Source organism: Rhinolophus hipposideros, assembly GCF_964194185.1.
Source record: "Rhinolophus hipposideros genome assembly, chromosome: 5".
In the NCBI taxonomy this organism is placed as follows: domain Eukaryota; kingdom Metazoa; phylum Chordata; class Mammalia; order Chiroptera; family Rhinolophidae; genus Rhinolophus; species Rhinolophus hipposideros.
Genome location: NC_138051.1, coordinates 79,650,577 through 79,667,269, shown reverse-complemented (window position 1 = coordinate 79,667,269; position 16,693 = coordinate 79,650,577). Strand labels below are relative to the sequence as shown.

Genomic DNA, 16,693 nt, shown 5'->3' with positions numbered 1-16,693 from the left:
TGAGGAAACTAGGTCTGAGGTTAAATACCTAAGATTAGAAATTAAAATAATCCTTGCTAAAGATTTTCTAACAAATTATTATTGCTATAGGCCTTTGTTTTGGGAATACTAAAATCATCCAAGACCCACACAAGTACGCTCAACTGAGATTTGACAATTCAAAAAAAAACCACAACACCCCAAATACATTGGAGAAAGGCTAATAACCTGTTTAAGCTGTTTGTTTGTTAACAAATAGGGCTGGAGCAACTGTACGTACAGGCAAAAAAATGAACCTCAACCAAACTTCCTACTTCTTACAAGAATCAATTCCAAGTGGATTACAGACTTAAATGTAAAATGTAAAACTGTAAAATCATCCCAGAGATAATTTTTAAAAACATTTGAACCAGAAGAGATGTTTCAGTTTCAGCTGTAGGCAACGTGAGGGTAACAATGAAGCAGAGAAGAGTAGATGCCAGGCAGTGTGCTAAATGTGTCCCAGGCTTTAACTCACTCAAACCTGTGACGCTGTGAGCAGGCAGAGCCTAGCAGCGCCTCGTGTCACACATGACACGACTGAGGCGCGGAGAGGTCCAGCAGCTGCTCAGCCAAGTGCAGAGTCTGGCACTTGGCACTCGTCTGCTCTACAGCGTGGCCTGCCCTACTGTGTGGGGGCTGCCCCTAGGCAATGGCAAATATCTGACCTAAAGAAGGTTCTTAGGCACCATGAACTTTTAAAGGTGCTGGAACCAAATTCAAACCTAGATGGAAGTAAAGAGCCCGCTGAACCAGGAACTTCATTAATTCCGTCCCCCCTTTTCATTGTCCCTCTGTAGATAAATGGCTAGGCCAAGAGACAAGTGCCTGTACTTGACCACCTGGGAACAGTAAGGTCAGGGAGTGCCCTTCAGCTCCACACCATCTTTATATCTCAGTTCTACAGGGGCAGGTGTGGACTTTCAAGAGAAACAAAGGATGGAGCCCCCCCTAGAGGGGCACACATACTTCCAGGCCAGCACCCAAAGGACTGCAGGCTCCACAGAGGGTTTCGTGGAGTGGAATTATTACTGATGGAGAGAGACTGCCTGTCTGTCACATGGGGGTTCTCGTCTCCTTTTAAGTTCTCCTTTAGATAGCAAGAAGAGAAGATCACATCACTCAAACATGGTAATTTATTGGCCAAGCAGGGTGCTCGTGGTCCAGTATTGAAGCCTAACATAGAAAGAGAAATTTAGGCGTTTCTCTAAGGTGTCTCAGCAAACAGTTTTTCTCTTACTGTTCTACTACTTGCCTCCACCTTCCTTCTTTTTGGCTATCACGGTAGAAGGGACACAAAACTCTCCATGCATCACCTCTGAAAAACTGGCTGGAAGGAGCTGTGCAGGTACGGAAGGGTTAAGGCGTGTCCTGTGCTGTTGGCTATCCATTATTATCACTTTGAAAAGCCGCTGGGTTTACAGGAAGAGTGTGAGAATGCTGCAGCTTTCCCAGCCAACATTTGGTTCCCATTACTGTGAATAATCTCTCTCCTCCCTCCTTTCCCCAACCCCCACCCTTTTTCTACTTTTTCCACGTTTTATATTAAAAGTACATCAAACACTTTTCTTTCTTTTTAATATTTTCCTTAAGCTTCCTTCACTCAATCTGTTGGGTTCTGTGACTTTTCTGGTTATTCATTACTGAGAGGGGGAAGGGTCAGGTTCCTTGGATGAAATCATTAAAAAAAAAAAAAAAAGAAAAGAAAAGAACCAGGAGAGAAAAGCACCTAAGTAGTGTGGGAGAAAGAAGCTGACTCACAGGGGTTCTTTCTAGGCTTAACTGATATTTAAGAAAAGAAAGAGCCCACTAAGAACCCTTTACCTTCCTGCTTCTCGGCCCTATCTCAGTTATACTCCTGTCCTAAAATAAAGCACCCCTAAAGTAATGTATCTAAAGACAGGGTCTAGTCCTAATTCCATCAGCAGTAAAAACAGGAGAGAATTTGTACGAAAGGGCTAAGTGACAGTCCAGAGGCCAGAGAGATGGATCAGGGGACACCTGCAATGCTGGCCAGGGTGTGGGGAAAAGGGCACCTTCAGATGGGAGGGTAGGTTGGTACAGTCCTTTTAGATGCCAATTTGGCAGTATCTATAAGAATTCATGGTATGCATAGCATTTGATCCAACGAATTCCACTTCTTGAAAAGCATCCGATGGAAAAGCTTGCACATGCGCACAAAGATATATGTACAAGGTCTTCCGTGCAGATGCCTAAACTGGATACCACTTAGTGCTCTTTAATAGGAGAATGGTAAAATAAGTTAGGGTACATTCAGACTCTGGAAAACCACATACTGGATAAAAATATTGAAGTAAGTTTATATGAACAAACTGAGAAAACATGGACACATCAGGGGAAAGAAAGTCACAAAAATACTTGGAAAAATATACAAATCCACCTTTTCATGTGGCTACCTCTGAGGAGGGGACTTTATTTCCTCAGAATCTGTATATATTTCTATTAGAGTATTTTATGATGTGGCTACATGTGTGTAGAACTTGTACAATTAATTTTATAAAGTATGGACATAAATATTTTAGTCCATAGGAAATAGGAATATACAACTATATATACTATTACATTATAATATATTATTATAATTATATATATACACATATATGTATATACGTGTATTCCCCCCCCCCCTTTGATTCAGCATTGTATAAACTATTTTGAACTGGAAGAAATTTGAAACTCACAACACTTCTTAACTTTACAGCATGTACCAAGTCAGACTTAGAAAAGTAGATAGTACAGAAAATTACTAAGGGAAGTCCCCAGAAAGTCAGACAGAATGACAGAGAAATGAATAAACTGGACAGAAGAAATGATGATTAACAGGCCCAAAAGTTTCCAGGGGCATAGTTGTGATAATGAAAACAGTGAACACTGATCTAACCAATAATTATACTATGTTGCATCTAATGCAACGATTAGAGGAAGTGGGGAGAGAGAGAAAGAGAGAGAGAGAGAGAGAGTTTGGAGTGAGCAGGAAACTGTCCAAGAACGGTAAACTTCCATCTTCTGATAGGAAGTTAATAAAGGATATATAATATGAAAAGCCCCAAATGAAAGAATAAACATATGATTTAGAAATATGAAGGTGAATAATAGAAGAAACAGCTAAAAAAAGAAAATACTGAAGGCAGTGAGTCTGGGGTAGCAGTGAGAAGAGAAGGGGCATGGGATTCCCATTTTCGTTATAAACCTTATAGAATTACTTAACTTTCGAATCTTATGTACCTAAATTATGGTGGGAACGAATCTTTGACACGGCCCCCAACAATCCCCACCTGTTGGTATTCGTCTCCTTGCGTGCGTCCCTCCCACGCTGAACAGAGCCTGCATGCAGCTCTACTTCATACATATGAGAACAACAGCATGCGGCAAAAATGACAGCGGAGTTGCAAGACCTAAATGTTAAGCGCTAAAACTATAAAACTCTTAGAAGAAAACATGGGTCAAAAGCTTCAGAACATTGGGTTGGGAAATGATTTCTTGGAAATGACACCAAAGGCACAGGCAACACCAAAAATAAATAGAAAAATTTCACTTCATCAAAATTAAAACTTTTATGCATCTAAGGACACTATCAATAGAGTACAAAAGCAGCCTATATAATGGGAGAAAATATTTGCACATCATGTATCGGACAAGGGATTAATATCCAAGACTTATAGATAGCTCATCCCAACCTCTGGAAAGAGACCATATTGAACAAGTCTCCCTATTAGGAATTCATTAACCGTCTAGGAAAGACCAATACTAGAGTCTCTGTGCAGACGGCCCCGGCTCCAGCTATGGACACCACATGGTATAGTTATACAGGAAAAATAAAGTGCATTAATTAAGCTTAAGAAAAATACAATTTTTCGTGATATAGCAATTCCACTCTGAAAAGTGTACCCCCCAAAATTGAAAGTAGGAACACAAGCTTTGTACACCCATGTTAACAACAGCATTATTCACAACAGCGAAAAGGCAGAAGCAACCCAGGTATCCATCACAGATGAATGGATAAACAAAATGTGGTCTATACAGGAAATCCTGACCCATGCCGCAACATGGATGAACCCTGAAGACATGATGCTAAGTGAAATAAGCCAGTCACAAAAAGACAAATACTGTACGATTCTAATTATATGGGGTTTCTAGTCAAATTCATAAGGCAGAAAGGAAAATGGTTGCCAGGGGCTGGGAGAGGGAAAATGAGAAGGTGGTTTTTCAGTGGGTACAGAGTTTCAATTCTGCAAGACAAAGAGAGTTCTGGAAGTGAAGGGTCATGATATACTTAATGCTACAGAACTGCACACTTAAAAATGTTTAAAATGGTAAATTTAATGTTATGTGTATTTAACCAAAATTAAAATTAAAGTTTCTTTTAAATGATGGTGTATGACTTCTGGGGCTAGGTCATAAAAGCCATTGTGGCTTCTGTCTTTCTCCTGAGTCATTCATTGTGGGGGAAGCCAGCTGCCATGTCATGAAGACACCCAGGCAGCACTGTGGAGAGGCCTATGTGGTGAGGAACCCAGGCCTCCTGCCAACAGTCAGCATGAACTCATCGTCCACGTGAGGCTGAGCCGGCGTGGAAGCGGACCATCCAGCCCCAGGCAAGCCTGCAGGTGCCTGGAGCCCTCGTGGCGGACACCTTCACTGCAACTTCAGGACAGAACCTGAGCCAGAAGCACCCAGTTCAGCTGCTTCTCAATTCCTGACCCACAGAAACTGAAATAATAAATGCCTTTTCATGTTAAGCCAGTGCATTCTGAGATGATTTGTTATGCAGCAATAGATAATTAAAGCAATGACTTAGATAACAAACTTTAAAAGGAAAAGAAACATTTGCTTGAAAGCACTACCACCTCACAGTGGCCTGCTACCACGATGGTCCACTGCTTGGTTACAAACATCCCTTCACTAAGTAAAGCCTGGAGAGATTCTCCACTGTTCTGTGCGGAGACAACTTCTTTAGAGTGTAAAATGTGATCAGTATATAAAATATGCTTAACTACGTATTTTAATCCAGTGTTACAGCTATGTCTGTCAGAGGAACGCAGAGCTGGTTGGCGCTTGTGAATGGTGTCCAGTAGGATGTATTTGCAACCTGTAAGAGGTGATATGTAACATCAAACTGATACGAAAGACAATGTGTCTATGAGAATATGAAGAAGCTTTCTCATGAGTATATGTAGTCTAGTCAGGACAGTAAGTAAATAATATTACTCAAACAGCCATGGAGTCCTGAAGGGCAGCCAAGTGAGAAATACGGGAACTTGCCACCATGCACTTACATTGGCAGCACTGGACAGTACGGTTTCATAACCTTGGTATATCAGTGTCTCACACCTTTGTTTGTGGCGATGTGTGGTGGTGTCTTGCTGAGTGGCGTGCATTATTGTTGTTGCGTGTTTTTGTATGCTGTTGCGAGAATGTCTGAGCTTGAAGTAGAGCAATGAACAAACACTAAATGGCTTGTTAAATTTGGCATCAAAGGAAGTGAAATCAGGGACAGGTTAGTCGAAGTTTATGGGGATAATGCCATGAAGAAAATGGCAGTGTACAAATGGATGGTTTTTCTGAGGGGAGAGAATGCTCACTGATGAAGAGAGGTCAAGGCGGCCAGGAATGAGCAGAACTAACAAAAACGTTGCAAAAATTCGTCAAATTGTGCGTCAAAATTGTCGGCTGATTGTGAGAAGCATAACAGACCAAGTAAACATCGATAGGGAAACAGTTAGGAAAATCTTAACTAAAAATCTTGGCATGAGAAAGGAGTGTGCAAAAATGGTCCCAAAGGAGCTCACTGAACAAAAGGAAAGGAGAGACCAAGTTTGCCAAGACCTTTTGGAGAGGCAAGACGATGTTTTGGGCCGTGTTACCACTGGTGATGAAATATGGGTGTACCAATATGACCCTGAAACAAAGCGTCAAAGCGCACAGTGGAAGTCAGCCAATGATCAAAAAAGTTCCATCAGTCCAAATCAAAATTCAAAACGATGTTGATAACCTTTTTTTGATATCAACGGGATTATTCATTATGAATTTGTACCAACTGGACAAACAGTTCACCACGTTTACTATTTGGAAGTGCTGAAAAGGCTGCGTGAAAAAGTTGGATGAAAACAACCTGAACTTTTCGCCAACAATTCATAGCTCTTGCATCACGACAATGCACCAGCTCACACGGCACTGTCTGTGAGGGAGTTTTTAGCCAGTAAACAAATAACTGTATTGGAACACCCTCCCTACTCACCTGATCTGGCCCCCAATGACTTCTTTCTTTACCCAAAGATAAAAGAAATATTGAAAGGGAGACAGTTTGATGATATTCAGGACATCGAGGGTAATACAATGACAGCTCTGATGGCCATTCCAGAAAAAGAGTTCCAAAATTGCTTTGAAGGGTGGACTAGGCGCTGGCGTCAGTACCTAGCTTCCCAAGGGGAGTGCTTCAAATGTGACTATAGTGATATTCAGCAATGAGGTATGAAGCACTTTTTCTAGGATGAGTTCACGAACTTAATTGATAGACCTCCTATAAATGTAGCAGTTTAATGGACACTGTGAGTTACTGCTCTACTTTAATACTGATTCCACTGGGTGGAATTCACTGGGTTGGGTATTGTTTTGAGTCTTTTAATTCCTTCAAGTGTGTTGGGCAAAGTTCTCATACATGAAATTGTGTTACAAACACAGAAAGGGTGACAACTGCTGGTATAGCAGGTTTCTGACCGGCTCAGTGTTAGGGTTCCTTACTGGAGGAAGCCAAAACTAAGACCCCAGAGATGGCAAGCATGTGGAGTGTGGTTCAAGGAGAAAGTCTTGACCTGATCCATCTAAATTTTTGTGATGCCAAAGATAGGCATCCGCTAACGAGTTGCCCAGGAGGAAGTCTGGTCTGTGATTATGAACCAGATATTTAAATTCATTCAGCATACATTAAATTAGTGGATACTAAGGATCAGAAACGGCACTAAGCAACAGGGGTATACAGATGTATAAGTCTTGATTTCAGAGGAGATGGTTGGGAAAGACATGAAAACCTAATTATAACACAATAAATTTAGTAGCTACAGACACGTAGGCTGCCTCTGTGTGGGATGCAGTAAAAGGTGTACAGAGTAAGGTTCAGAGTTGGGTTGGATCCAGAATGACAAAAAGAATCTGCCAAATATGAATGGGGAAGGGAAAGACAGTGGAAACATTAGGTATAAAGACCCAGAAACAAAAAACCAAAAAACCTCTCCTAACTTCTTCTTTTGACATTTATAATTAAAAGGGAAGATAATGGGATGAAATCCCCTTAGCAGGGTGTATGAGGCGTTTGAGCTTTCCCGTCTCATCCTCAACCATCCCCCACGTGCACACCATGCTCCCTCAACACTGCACTACAGGCACGCTCTTCCCTGCCTCCCTGCTTTCGCACAAGTCTCTGCCATCTCCACCAATGTAGAACCCAATCATCTGTTCTCTGCAAAGTCTACTCCTCTGACAGAGCTAATTCCTTGAGTCCCCAAGATGCCTATCGGCATGTTTCCTGTACTGTGACTATTCTTCACAGTGACTATTTCGTACCCACTGGACCAGCCATTATAAGGCAGTGAGTTCATCTTTCTGGTCTTTGTCCACCCAGAGCCTGGACCCATTATAGTCATGCAATGTTTGCTGAAGGGACAAGTGCATGAATCAACGAACATTCCTGTCCCTGGAGCAGCCCTATGTTCCACCCGAAGAAGGGAAACTAGAACAGATACATCTGTGAGGAGTTGGAGGAATCGAGACAACAAGTCACTGGGCAGAGAATTTGAAGCCTGGGTTCTAGTCCTTACTTTAGCACCAGGTAGGCATGAGAATTTGCACCATCCACTTAACTTCTCTGGGTCTCAATTTTTAACACCTATAGAACAGGGTTCAGCCAGATAATGCAGACATGTGTACAATAATTCCCCTTTACTAAGCACTTTGTGGTAAGCACTGTATAAGTGCTTTTCTTATGTCACTTAATTTTCACTGGCTCCTTGGAATATCCTTAAGGAGTAGGCATTTTATATTCATTGAGAGATAAGAACAATAGGCTCAAAGAACTTGCCCTGGGAAACATAGTAGGCGGCTAAAAAAGGGAGGGATCTAAATTGGTCTGCTTCTAAAATAGATGCTCTCAAACACTGGATTATAACATTTAAATGTTGAGATCTGAGATACTTTAAAATAAAAAAATCTGAAACTTTTCAAGCCATACGACAGCACGAAGCATGGCAGTGCTTGTTCATCTACTTTTCTCGGAGAAGGAGATGTCTTATGGTGATGGGACTGAGTGACAGGCATGTGGAGATGTACCAAGCATCAAAGTCTTGAAAGGGGGACCAGCCTTTCCGCACAAAAAGGTCTGAGCTCAAGGAAGAAAATGCAGGATGACATGACATGGAAAGGGGGAAGTGAAGGGACAGCCCGGCAAAAAAGCAAGGGCAGGGCCAGGAGAACAGGAAGGGAGCCCGAGCTGTGCTGAAGGTGAGGCCTGGGCAGAGAGAGGATGATGAAGGGCCTGGTCTGGTGTTGCTGACAGGCAGAGCTGCGGGGGGCGGGGGGCCACGCTGAGGAGAGAAGGGTTCCACCAGGACAGCAATTTCAGCCCCAACTGGGAAATGGAATGGGATAACCTTGCTTAGAACTGAGGGGGTTAAAAGAGAGCTCAGCCTGAGCCTGAGGGGAGACTAGTAAGAAAAAGAATGACCCCACAGGTCTGAAAGGAAGAACCTGCAGACTGAAAGAGAGGTGATGACAGAAAGTGCTTGGAACGGACCATTTAATGCTTTAAGCCTGTGCCAAGCTGAGTAATGTGGGACTGAACTTGTGATTTACCTCAACTCTGGGAGAGATTAGCCTGTGTATCATCGGCAGCACAAACAAACCTTACTATTTTATCGTGGTAAGTATTATTAATACTGAAAAGACCTAAGTGTGTGCAGTGCTTCATTGTTTACAAAGCACGTTTACATATATGATCTCATGGGGCTCCCGTGACAACCCAGGCATCATCACTTTTCACATGGCCAAATTAGGCCAAGGTTTTGTCCTACGTTCTACCCCCAAGTCACGAAGTTCCAGGTGGGTCCGGGTCTGGCACCTAGGTCTTCCTGTTCTCGGTCCAGCGTTCTTTGTGTCGGAATAAAATATCGTCTTTGCCTTTAATAGACTTATACCTCAGGAGAGAAAGAACAAAGGCATAAAATATAATTACATAAAGCAGCACCCTGCTCCAAAAGAGGAGAGTTCAGAGGAAGGAGCAAATTTGGGGGCAGCTGGGAAAGGTTTTAAGTGACGGGACTCCCTGGATGGGAGAAAGGGATTACTAAGCAAAAAAGCAAGAAAGCACGGAAAGCTTAGAGTGGGGGCTTTAGAGGGGTGCTCTAGATACCCAGGCCCTCCCCCATAGCAGAGCACTTGGAAATGCAATCATTTAACAAATAGTTATCAGTTGACATTATGCTAAATTCTGAAGATGCAATGGTAAATGAGATCTATAGTCAAGAAATTTACCCCAAGACCAAAAGTATTAGGGTTCATGCTTGGGGGTGTCATCTGCTCTTTTGGAAAAGGGAGATGGTCTATTCTCAGAAAGATGCCCCAATTCATCAGAGAAATGTAGGAGTCAGTTTTTCAAAAATTGTCACTTTCCCAAAATAGAAGAAGACTCTTTTTGTCTTGGCAGGTGATTAGAAAGGGTCAGAGCTGAAGGGGGAACAGGGAGTATTACCACAGCTATTTCACATCAGAGTCATAGTAAAAAGAAAAAGCAAGAGGGCTGTGTTTAGCAACTTACTCCACAATTTTATATTTACCCTCCCAAGCTCCACTGTGTATACTATGCACATATAGTAAAGAAAAAATGTGATATGGGAACACAGTGAGAGAGTCTGCAAAGTGCTGAAACAGCATACCTGGCAGCTGCTAAAACAAAACTTCAAAGATTTGGCTTCTTTGAAAAGCCATCAGGCAGGACCCCACCCACTCCCACTGCTAGCCACAGCTTCCCTGGGAGCTAGTACACGTAACCACTTCCGCATGTTTGGCTCTGTTCCCCAGGGCTATAGCAGCTCTATGAGCCAAGTCAGAACTTCTAGCCAAGCAGGTGGGGGGTTGGGGGCTGGGTTAGAATAGGGAAACAAGACCTCTACCCAATATCTAGCCATGGGCATATCTCGGAAAACAAAATAATGCTGGGATCTGCTTAAAGAGCCCTTTCCTCTCAGTCAGCCCAGCTCTGATTGGTCAGACACTAGTAATACAGAAGCTCGGGGCTGTTGAGATTCCCAAGGCATTAGAAAATGCCCCTCCCCGCACCACAAATTACTTCAAGAACAGCATCTGTGGTAAATCTCTAGCTCCAAACAAAAGAGACTTGACATCTACAGAAGAACCTAAGAGGATAATCAAGATTATGCCTTTCTTAGAAACTCATTTCTTCGTATTTTTTTAATCCACTGACCAAGTTTGGATCTTTATCACATCCTTCTGGGTCAACCATCTAGTCTGTGCTGCCCGGTATGGTTGCCACGAGCCACACTGGAAATGTGGCTAGCATGACTGAGGAACTGAACTTTTCATTTTATTTAGTTTTATTTAATTTAAATATCCACATGTGGCTGTGGCTACCACATTAGACAGCCTTGACCAAAGCACTTATTCAAACATTTACTGAGTATTTTGTACAGGGAACTCTAAGAATATAAAGATGAGTAAGACTCAGGGTTTACCCTCAGAAAGCTTACAATCTAATACAGGAGGTAAGACAAGTACACAAACAGCCATGATATAATAGAAGGAGAAGTGGTAAGAGTAATAGCAGAGGCAAATATATATATAATCCTGGAGTAGGGAGATGGTGGCCTGACATGTATTCCCCATACTGACCAGTCAGGTAGGGGATGCCAGTAAATCTATCCAATGAAGGAAGTGGGGAGGGAGGAACTACTATAAAGAACATCAGAAAGATGAAACATAACAGAAACACATTCAGCAAACACTATAACTTATTAGTCAACCCAGGTGAAAAGGTTGGAGAAAAGAGAGTTATCTGGACTGTCCAAATGGCAGACGCCTTTTCGCTCGCAAGTATCATCTCAGAGCGTCTCTTAAGACTCCTGTGGGTTATGTGGGGTGGGGAAAATGATGGTGAAAGAAAGGCTCTTTGCCTTTTCTTCTTTTTCCACATGCTGCCTCTACCCCCGACTCCCACCCCCCAGATTGTAGAGAGCTTCTTGTTTGTAGGGAACTTTTGGTTTTGGGTAACTAGAAAAAACTGAATAAGGTCCAAAGGAGACACAACAAGGACCTGATGACTCAGGAAGGGGGTATGTGAGCTCTAAACTCAATGGAGAAGAAATAGGGTTTTCCTCCCAGTGTTCATTCAGTCTAGTAGGGCAGGCGGAGCCACAAAGATCCATTCTCTAGTAATTAAATGTAGGCACTTAGCCAGAGCTTCTTTTGAATTCTCTCTTTTAGGAACATGAGTCCAGTGGATGAGGAATAGAAGGAAGAGAAACCCTAATGAAATCTGCTTGTGAGATTTGGGCAGGCCGCAGAAAGGTGGAGGTGAGCTGAGCCCCCTAGGAGAAAAGGGTTTGGACATGCAGAAATGCAGATGAGGAGCTGGGTGTCCATCCATTTATTCATTCGTTCTTTTATTTAGTATTTAGTCTTTATTTTTAAGTGCCTGTTTAATGACACTGTGATACATGGTGAGTGAGACAACTTACACTTTCATGAAGGAGTGACAGTAAGTAAGCAGTAAGTGCTATAGAATGGTGTATGTAAGGACATAGTGACGGGAAGATATACTTATTTCTGATCCACTGAGCTGGAATATATATACATATATTCCATATATGTGAAGAATAAAACTGGAAAAGTAGAGTGGAGCCAGGTGTTCACCTTGAAAATTAGGCCAAGTTATTTTTTGGTTTTCTTTTTTTTAATATTAAAAGGTCTTTTTACTTTTTCCTTAAATATTTTGTTTAATTATCAAAGTTAACAAAATATCAATAAAGAAAATCTTTAGAATAAATTGGAATGACTTAAACTTGAGAGGTAGGAGTCGAATTGTGCCATATTTCCAAGCTGTATTCTTCAATTTATCCTGATTTAACAGTAATAAAGCCAATATTTTGCTATCTCTGATTTTTTTCTATAATTTCTCATTTTCTCATGAACTGGAAGAAAACAGGAAATATGAATAATGATGCTCCCTAAGCCCCTAATACCAACTTCTAGACCTTTTAGTTACGTGAACTGAAAAATCTCCTTTGCAGTTAGAGCCAGCTTGATTTCAATTGCTTTCACTTGCATTTGTCAAAGTGTTTTGACAAACACACTATTTTTTAACAGAAATGCTCTGTGTGAGCCAGGCTGATTCCCATTCACTGTCCCTTGAAGACACGTTAAACAACATGTACATTATCTGTCTTCTCCCTTATCTCCTTTCCTTCCAACTATCTATGGATAGTCTATACATAATCTAGGTTTGAATCTAAACCTTACCTTAAACCCTTCCTCTGCAGTCTTCTCTTTCCACCTATTTTTAGTATCCTTTTTAAACTGTGAACTCCTCTGAACCTATATGCCCCTTTTTAATCACTCACTATGGATTTCACATGCAAAAACACACAGGGCATTATTCTCTAGACTCCCCTGCTGAACTGTCAGCTCTCACTTAGCAGGAGTGTGGACTACATTTCTTTGATCCTCTCACAGATCCTCACATACAAAGTAAATATGCAATTGCAATTATGTTTTCATTGATAAGTATTAGTCTCTTTGCCTATCCCATCTACCCTTTTTTTCCCATGAAGTTTCTGTCACCTTCTCCAGTCACAGTGATCGAATTCTCTACTGAAGTTGTACCACTTCCAGCATAATCCTCTTATGCAACAATTAAGCACATACTTAAGTTTTACATCCTTGCATTAAGAACTTAAATGACTACTGACTTTTCCTCCTTGAGGACAGAGACCTGTCTCCCACCTTCAGAGTTCAGCCTATTGCCTTGCTTTTAGGGTTTACTGAGTAAATGTATGTTAACTTTCTCGGGATAATATTGCTTTAGCAACTACCAGATGAAGCCATTTCCCAGCTGGAACATTACTTATTAGCAGCCTCATCTTTCCGCTTTTTCAAATATTTCACTATATTAAATATATAGTGAAGAAGGTAACAAAACTCTTCTTTTAGGGGCTTGTATTTCAAATGTCAATGTTGGGTTTAAGCAGCTAGTAAGATACTTGCTACTATATAGGCAGATTCTTTCATCTACTCATTTCTCCTTAGTATAACCCAGTTTCGGAACATAATTTGATTTCCTCTAGCTTTTAAGTGCATCCCATTTATTAACCCCCTTTATGGTTTCCTTACCTGCTGTGCCAGAAAACCTGCTTTCCTCCGCTAAATCCTTCTAGATTGTAATCACATTACTGAGATGCACCCATATTTTATTTTCATCACAGAAAGACAGTAAAACTTATTTTTAAGAACCAGGCCAAACGTGGTATTGATTATTGGCTTTGAAGCCAAATTAATACAAGTCTTAGCCTGATAATGCATGAAAGCCAAAAAACATCCCTTTACTGCCTCTGACGCATAAAAATGATCCAATTAGGACAAGCCTTCTACTGTTACTTATTATGAACACCTGGGCCTACCAGATGATGCAACATTTTGAATTCCTCAGCTCTCATATACTGCCTTCCTCCCACCTCCAACCTTATTCGCATCTCCCAAAGAACACTTTGCTCCATTTAAATGGCCTTTTAAGTTTAGCTTCTCTTAGTTATCTTTCTTTAGGAGCATTTTAATGGTTTGTAATCAAAATTTGAACAAAGAGATACTTCACAATAAAAATCATGTACACCTCAGCACCGTATTAGGTATAACCGCTTTCCCTACTATGATTACTACTGTGTATCCCACCGCACTAGTGATGGCCATTTGTATCTAAATGAGCTGCTACACTAGGCAGTGCAGCAGTACCATATGCTAAGCAAGCCTAATTTTATGTCTCTCTCTTTTTCAGAAAGAGAACTAGGAGCTATCAGACAACTATGCCAAAACTAGAACCTACACCAAAACTTTGCTCTTCAAAATGGTTTCAGTGATGAGCGGACCTTTACTCCTTTTCAAACGCTACAAGTCTATTGTTTTCTTTGATTAAAACACAGATACTTGGAGTTGTGTTTTTCCCTTTAACCTCTTAAATCCTAGGGATTATTTTCAAAGCACTGATTTCTTAGTTGTACTTGGCCAGTAATATGCTGAGTCTTTTAGCAGAAAGATGGGCAGAAGGGTAGGATGGGCTCTTTAACCGAAGGTTCAGGGAAGCCGGCTGGCCTTCCTTCTAAATTTGTCGAGTCAACATTAAGTAAGCTTTCAGAATGAATCATCACTGTTTCTCTACTAGAGTCAGAAAAAAAGATATAGTGTTTCTTCACCACTGATTCTTTCCAAACTCTTTCAAGGCTGGTAAACAGAGCTAACTTGGAAAGATAGAAGATAATAGAAAAACCATGTGAAAATTAAACTGAATTATGAATTAATTCTGACATAATTTCCTAATTCTAGAAAAGGAGTTTCATTCAGCTTAATATGTGGATTTTTGTCATTCAGGCCTCTTAAAACCAAAATGATCATCATTTGTGGATACACATAAAATTACAAAATGAACAGTTAAATAAGATAGGATCTTGCCTCTAACAATGACTTGTGTGTGTGTGTGCGCGCGCGCGTGTTAATCCTAAGGAAACGTAAGGTGGTTTATCTTTAATACTTTGTGAGGGCAGGGGAGGAGGCAAACTAAACTGGAAAATGTTACACTGGCAAACCACAAAGCGAGCTGCATTTTATTTTGGCCCGATCCTAGGCCCATTCGCAAACTTACTTTGCCTCGGCCCTGGTATGATGTCCAGCCAGCTATCTTTGACACGTTTCCTAAATTGACCAACATTCCTTCAACAAGCAGAAGCCCCATCCTTCTGGCCTTGGCACAAACACCCATGGCACTCAGCTCTCTCGGTGAATGGGGAACTGCAGAATCTGTCACAGAGCATGACCCCTGAGAGGTTATGAATCTGGCTGAGTAAGAAAGGAACAGAGGAATTTCAGATAGAAATACAGGCCTTTATCACTCATGCGCGAGAGAAATGTCTCACTTAGGGGCAGGAATGGTGAGATCTAGGACTCAGGAGGAGGGAAGTCAGGTAAACGTTATTCTGTGGGAAAGAAGGAAGGAGAATAAGCAGTGAAATATTACTTCTACAGAACTCTGAACATGAAACAGTTCTTTTTTTTAGCCCCCCACTCCCTCCCCAAGTGGTTTCTTTTTGTGATTGTGCTCTTTGGCTAGAGAGTGTTGTTTATATAACAGGATAAAGTACAAAATTATAAGCTCCAAACTCCTCCAGAGAAAAGCTCTCCCAAAGCTCGACCCCCAGGATAGACGGAAAATATGAGTATTTACTGGCTGGAACATCAAGCTGCAATGGAAATTTCAACAATCAGAAGAAGATAGCAGAGAGGAAAGGCCTGTTGAGTAGAGAGAAGTCACCCTTCAACAAAAGGGTCAAAGAAAAAGGAAGAGTCTCGTGTTGGCCCCACTCTGATGCCTTCACTTCCACAGTTGGAAAAGCCACATCTCTGGGCTCCAGCTCCAGGAGCACACCGTGCATGGGTGAGGGCCAGTCTCCTCTAAACTAGATATTAAAATAACCGGTGTAGGAATACCATATCCCTAGGAAGTCCAATTTTAAGTTTCTTCTTTTTCTTTTTTTTTTTCTTTCTGGAAAAAAACTATTATCAAGAACCTATACCAAAACCAGGCACTATACTGGCTACTTTCACATACACAACTTGATTAAATCTTGTAACTATGTATAATGAGGTAGGTGTTATTATCTGTATCTTAAACAGACGGGAGAACTGTCGCTTAGAGAAGCTGAGTAACTTGCCCGAGGTCACAGACTCAGTAAGGCAAAGCCAGATCTGTCTAACCCTAAAGTCCCTTCTCTTTGTAGTACCCCACGCCATCTCTCTAATAGCGGATGGCTCCCTCTGCTAGAAACTTAACCTTTTAAATAATAGAAGCATTCAAAGGTCTAGGTTCAGAATAATTCCCCTAACCAGAGGCAGAGGATGGAAACAAAACCTTACCCTTTTGGTCAGTGAATAATTTTTGCTGAACTTTGGGGCTCTCTTTGAAAACCTTACATATTCCTTTTTTATTGTGGTTTAAAAAAAAAGCACAACTTTAAATGTACCATCTTAACTATTTATTTCTTATTATCTTTATTTATTCTTAACCTACTGTGCATTTTTATATGTACAGTTGAGTAGTGTTAAGTATATTCACACTGTTGTACAACAGGTCTCAAAATTTAAACTCTATAGCGATTAAATACTAATTCCTTCTCCCCTCATCCCCCAGCCCTTGAGCCACTTTTCTACTTTCTGTTTCTATGATTTTGGTGACTTTAGCGGCTTCATAAGTGGAATCACACAGTATTTGTGCTGTTGTGACTGACTTATTTCCCTTAGCATAATGTCTTCGATATTCCTTCATGTTGTAGCGTGTGACAAGATTAAATCCTTACATACAGAGGGTGCCCAAAAAATGTATACACATTTC

At 41.2% G+C, this 16,693-nt stretch overlaps 1 protein-coding gene across 18 annotated transcripts in view; it reads right to left on the bottom strand.

The window, feature by feature from the left end:
• Positions 1-16,693, bottom strand: part of TTLL5 (tubulin tyrosine ligase like 5) — a 241,135-nt gene that overhangs the window by 88,485 nt on the left and 135,957 nt on the right. The gene's annotated exons all lie outside the window — the stretch shown is intronic.